The sequence below is a fragment of the Halyomorpha halys genome, unplaced genomic scaffold (assembly GCF_000696795.3).
Source record: "Halyomorpha halys isolate HHAL.00 unplaced genomic scaffold, Hhal_1.1 Scaffold830.1, whole genome shotgun sequence".
NCBI classification, from domain to species: Eukaryota; Metazoa; Arthropoda; class Insecta; order Hemiptera; family Pentatomidae; genus Halyomorpha; species Halyomorpha halys.
In genome coordinates this window covers 113211-120043 of record NW_027112407.1, presented here as the reverse complement: position 1 = coordinate 120043, position 6833 = coordinate 113211, and the positions used below count along the sequence as shown (strand labels likewise).

General features: G+C 30.9%; 1 protein-coding gene across 1 annotated transcript in view; it reads left to right on the top strand.

Moving 5' to 3' along the window:
- LOC106686485 (protein dachsous) overlaps positions 1-6833 on the top strand; it is a 383586-nt gene that overhangs the window by 275715 nt on the left and 101038 nt on the right. The window lies entirely within an intron of this gene.

The following is a 6833-nucleotide window of genomic DNA, read 5'->3' as shown; positions in this document are numbered from 1 at the left end:
TATATATCTTATACATATATATGTTTTCTTTTTACAATGTGAGATTAGAGAGCTCCTAACAATATTTTTTCTCAATCAATCTGAATTTTAATTAATAATTTAAAAATGAAACCCACTAAAAAAAGATAAAGTTGTTTATAACAAAGAAATATTAAAATAAAGCTTTGGAGCGAAGCTAATATTTAATTCTAAATATGAATTCTCTGTATTAGGGTTCATACTAGTGGAAGAGGGTCTTAAATTGGAAGGACATTAAATTGGTATGCTATGTATAAGGCAACCCGGGCAGTACACCATTTTTAATAAAGTTTTTTCCTCTATAAATATAAATCTTACAGCACCCGATTACTTCACCATTATACATTAATTTTATTCATATCTTTATAAATTCCTCACATCTTCTGTTCAAATATGAGTAGCAGTTAATCCTCAACTCTGAATGTAGTCTATTGTTCTATAATCCAGGGCGAATAAGTGTCTTAAAAATTTAAAATTTAAAATAAAAAAATTAAATCTTTATTCGAAATTTTGATGTAGTGCTCACCACCGCATAATAGCATTAATTAAGTCTTGTAATTATTATTATTTCTTTTTTTATGTACACTATGTTCATCTTATGTTTATGTACACTATTTTCATTTTATGTTCTATTTCTGCACAGAATTATAAAATTCTTCTGTTTCACCATTTGACATTTACTACTTTACAGGTTTTTTTAATATTTTTTTATCCTGCCTTGAAGTCAAAAAATAAAACACACAATAGTGCTAAAATTTGAACCTTTTCGGGATCACGGTATTATTAGGTTTCACAATTTTTTAAAATCTTGAACAAGCTCTAATATCCAACTATAACAACGAAGTTAGTAACGATCTTGTTAGCTATCTAATTACATTTATACCTTAAGTCCATAAAGAATTGTTAGAATTGTTAAATAATATTTCATATATTATTATTACGATATGTACATTCAGCTAAAACCTATCCGTAAGAGAAAAAAGTACATAAAAGTAAGAGATAGATAAGTTCAATATTAAATTCGGTTACTTATTTCTGATAATTTGACCATACCGTAAAGAACCATTAGCTACAGTATTAAAATATTTTACTGCAAAACTTAGACATAATTTTTAGAAAGTTATCGTAATCCTCACATTACATACAATTTCCCCGTGGAATAGGGAATATTTTATTATTCTACATTTTGTATTTATACACCTACCAATTAGTCTTTTACTTTTTGTTTAATTAATTTTTACCGGGATGTTTTTTGCCTTTCGGATTTAGCGAGAAACCTGATTTCTCCATTCATTTGATGCTGTTTTATTAAATTGATAAAAACAATTTGATTTTTTTTTTATATTAAACCATATATTGTTAATTAATATATTTCATCAATAATTATTAACATTCAAGACTTCGCCGAATAGCTATCCTGAATGTTTCAATACACGATGAAGATAAACGATTATTACTAAAGAAATAAATGACAAATCTTCTGGCAGACGTCAGTTTTCTAATTTAAAATTAACAACTGCCGACGTGAAAAATTTATAATCCAGATGACTTCTGAGGAACTGAACACCTAGCAAATGATGATGATGACGGGGCGCGTGCGTGTGTTGGGGTTGAAATTCGTTTGGGAGCGACGGAGCCCAAGCAGTTAAAACTTAAGAGATTAACTCTTTGAAAGCTAACGACTCTACAGATTATCGATATAGGCTATTCGATAGTTAGCTACAAACGATCTCACGTACAAATCATTTGTCCGCACCGACCTGTACCAGGCACCTCATGTTTTTAATATACGTTCATTTCTAAAGTTCTAAAACTTATATTCGTGTAAACTCCTTGCCGATACATAATGAATGTTCACATTTTATGTATACCCTTAGAAGGATTCTCCCATGCTGCAAAGATTAGATAGAAGTGTGGGGTTGTGAGGCCTTATCTTAAAAAGGGAAGATCATGGAGAATGGAACATGGCAATGATAACAAGTGATTGTAATTAGCATAGTCTGTAGTGGGGGTATCCTGACCTTTCAAAAAAAAAATTAAGATTTTAATTTAAACTTTTTTTATTTCTATGATATTATTGTCTATTGACATTTTATTGTAAAAATACTATTTTTAAAGTCTTTCTCATGCATTTTATGTAAAAATGGTTAGTCAATCTAGTAATCTTATTTTAGATTTTTTAAATTTAATATCTAATCCATTACAAAAGACTGATCTACATCACTATTATGAGGCCTATCTGGACATGCGGAGTTGAGCTTTGAGGCTCCACAAAACCATCAAATTCCTCCAGAATCAAATCCTTACAGTCCAGAATCCTTCGTAAAATCCTTAATGCTCCTTACTTTGTCACAAATCAAGTCATCCGTCAGGAACTCAATGTTCCATATGTTGCCGATTTGGCCAGAACCAGATACCATCCCTTCCATGATAAACTTCTCAACCACCCAAATCCACTTGTTTCTAACCTGGCTTCTCCTTCATCACCTAATAATCCTCCTAGGCGTCTGAAAAGAAGATGGCCTCGAGATCTTCTCCTCTAGAAATGTTATTGGAGTTCTATCAGTGGGTAGATTCTCCACATGTTTTTATCATGTCACTATGTCACCTACAGCAAATTTACTTGTTGTATATATGTGTATACAGTTGTAAATATCAATAAATAAATTATTAAAAAAAAAAATTTAATATATCATCTTAAGTTTAAGAATTGAAGCTATGACTATATTTATTTTATACTTTTTTTTTCTTTTCTATATTTCAATGATGGTTCATCTAAATAATACCAAATATTATGAAATTTTCAACTTACTAAAGCTAAAGATAATCGGGAGTGACTCATAGTTCATTCATTGGTGGTTTCTACTTGGAAATTTTCGATATTGGGAACATTAGAAAAATGAGATCTTGAAATTTTCACGGAAATTTTGAAAATTGCTATTAACTATTTCTTCGGGACGCTTATTAAGTTTTCAACTTTCTGACCCTCAAATTTTTCTTTCGATACCTGTTTTGTGGTTCTAACTTGGCTGGTCAACATTCCGGCTCATAAATATTATCAAAATTGTTCCTGGTTTATTTTTGTTCAATTTATTATAATCGAAGTTTAATTTATAATTATAATTCGAATAATGCATCGTTTTCAAGTAAAAAAAATGCGGTGACGAAGTTGAAATTCTTGTCTGCTCTATGAAAGACTTTTATATATTTAAAAAAAATAGAACTTCTCTATAAGTTTCTAGTCCCTATTTGACCGGACTCCAAAGATGCCCGAGACGAAAAACTACACAGTACAAAAATGCAAAGAATTTACATCTGTTTAAGTTGGTATAGGTTCTTTTTTAAATTTTTGTACTATGTTGTTTTTTCGTCTGAACCTCAAACCTCGAAAACGCGGCAGTCCAAAATATCAAAACTCTTTTCTTAGCCTCTATTTTATGAACGTAATTTTTTTTTTTCTATGTGTGACTGATTTTATGATAATAATAATTATAGAGACGTGAAGTAGGAGTAAATTTTTAGTTTTGAAGACATCATATAATAAAAAATATATATCAATTAAGATTATCACAATAGAATAATAAGTAAGTTACATAAATATGTATTTCATTATTTTTAATGACTCGTTACGTGTTCTTAATTGCAATTTGCCATGTTCCCGAGGCCCGGGGATGGAAACCCTGGTTTCGTTCTGTATACAATAAGCCATTAATCAAACGCGATTACCACCCCGCCGAACAAGATATGAATAATCATATATATTTAATTTATTCAAATAAATAGCTATAAAGGCGGGACATTTGCACAAAAGTCTAATGCATCAACCTGTAGGCAGATAATTGTCTTCTTTCTCGGTCTAGCTCTTGTTTCCTCTTTAGCGATAAAATCGTTCGGTTGGCTATAATGAAATTGTCCCCTATTTACATATAATTTATACAGAATTTATTTGATCGGTCGGTGCCTCGATTATATGAGTCATGATAGCCTCATTACATAGGCCCATTTGCTTCATTCGAAATTTAGAATTCTGGTTTGAAGAATTTTTTAATCGCGAGTGTTATAACATTTATTAACAAGGAAGCATGCTCGTTTGCGAGATTAATTTTGTTATTATTATTAATTTTTTTTTTTATGTCTCACCTAATTTATCAGTTTTCCCATATCAGAGTCCCAAAAGCTAATTTGGAAATAAAAAAGGTCTTTATGTTTAAACTACTAAACTTTTTCTTTTTATTGTATTTTTATAATGGGAGCAAAAATACTATGTGTCGACTCACTGGAATAAATAAAAAAAAAAAATTAAATCAACTTTTGTACACATTTGCATTTTGTCAAGTATATTAAATGTGTGGAAAAAATCTACCGATTTTTTCATTAAGACTCTTTCGGTTTTACCATTGAAAAAATATATTTGGTTTTTACATAATAATATTTAGATTTTGAATGATAAATCATAACCTAGCCTACTCGTCTCTCTTTTCTCAGTCCGCCGGTGTTCCTCAAGGTAGTATCTTAGGTCCCATTCTTTATACGGTTTATACAGCTGACATCCCAACCCACACACAGTGCTAACAACATACGCTGATGACACATGTATACTTTCTGTAAACAACGACCCAACTAATGCATCACAAACACTACAGGCACACATAACATCTATTGAAGAATGGTGTAAAAACTGGAGAATCAAAATAAATCCTGACAAATCCCACCAGATCACCTTTACTCTCCGTCGTAAACCTCTGCCCTCCTGTCCTACAGTATCCTTTCTAGATACACCACTAACGCCTGTTGAACAGATTCGATACTTCGGACTCCATCTTGACAAGAGACTTACTTGGAATCCACACACAAGACTGAAACGACAAGAAACCGCTCGTAGATTCCGATTGCTACACACTTACTTGACAAACGCTCTAAACTTCCCATTCACTACAAAAAATTAGTATACACTACAATAATCAGACCAATTTGGACATATGGAATTGAGCTCTGGGGCTCCACCAAACCATCAAATTCTTCCCGCATCCAATCGTTACAATCCAAAATCCTTGATGCTCCTTATTACGTCACAAATAAACTCATTCATAAAGACCTTAACATCCCATTCGTTGCAGATTTGACCCAAACCAGATATGCGTCTTTTTATTCCAAACTCCTTAACCATCCTAACCCATTAATTCTTAATCTTTCATCCTTAACAATCCCTGATAATCCTCCGAGGCGTCTGAAAAGAAGATGGCCACGAGACCTTCTAGTTTAAATTAATGTTTGAAGTACCACCAATGGGTGGTTCCTTCCCAAGATTTTCAAGTGTATATGAAACTTATTGATATTATATTAAATATACATATAGTATATTAAATACTACATATTTACTTATTGTATCATTTTGTACAGTTGTAAATTAGAATAAATAAATAATTAAAAAAAAAAAAAAAAAAAAAAAGATTTTGAATGAAAGAATTTGTTCTTCTGTGTAATTTCTTCTTACATCTAACTGAATCAAAATATATTTCTGTAGCCTATTTTAGGATGATTTTTGAAAATCATCTCTATTAAATGTGAGATGCGAAAACTCATTTGCATTTGGTTTTTAAAATGTATATAATAAAATTTAAAAAAAAAAGAATTACTTGTGATAATCAGATATAAAATTTACTTGGTGACAAATAATGAATGATGAATTAGGTAATTTTTTACAGTTTGAAACTGAAATCCTGAAACATGCTATGACAGTGACACTTAACAAGTAATGTCACAACACTTGAAAATATATGTTGGTAAATAAATTCGACTAAAAATAATATTTTACACACTTTCTACTTTTCTTGACTACAACCTAATATATTATTTTAGATTAGTAATAATTCCAAAATAACCGATTTACGTTTTTTTTCATCTAATCTATTATCTGATAGTGAAAAAAAATATTTGTTTCATAATTTAAAGAATTTTATTGCAGTATGCATTTTAATCAATGGAAATTTCGAGCCATCAAACTGTTTTATAATTGTTTCTTTTTTATCCTTACCCTATTTTTGTACTTTTGCTTTTTCTGAAATAAATAATTCTATTTTGTTTTAACCTTTGAATGATTCAAATTAAAAACTGAGAGAACCCTCCCATTCAAAATTGACTAGCAAATACAAAATTTAATAATTTTGATTTGTATGAACCTATTGTTGTTTTTTCTAAATCAATGATGTTCACACAAACATCTACTTGTTTCTCGGAGGTTCATTATCTCTGATAATTGAAAAAGGGACATCCAGCTGAATAAGCAAAAAGTTGTTTACTGTATTTTGGGTGTTTACTAGCATCTCGTTTAGAGGGAGCAGAAAATGATCTAGGCAAAGTAGAAAAAAAAAATCACTTAAACCAGGGGACCGACCCTGATAAAATTTACTATGAAATAGATAAGCGAGTTAGATTGGCTTAGTAGAAGGTCCATGCCAACCCGACATTTTTATTGGCTATCTCTCCTATCCCCCTTCCAATTTACGACTCCTTAGACATTAATGGAGCCTCGGCTTTTCTATACAACGTTTCGGGTGTCACTCCATGTTCTCGTGTACCGTTAGTTTACGCTCTGGCCGCTCGGTTAATCTGCCATGTATTGCTAAATTTATTTTGGTTTTTACTATACTCCAGTTGCTCGGTTCGTTACACCTTGCCCGATATGGTTGATCATTTTATAAGCGTATTTTATGTTTTTGATGTATATTATTGACCGACTAGATGGTATGAGGAATACATAAATCATCCCATGCCACGAGATCTAAAATTGAGGGAAATAAGTATATGGATTTTCA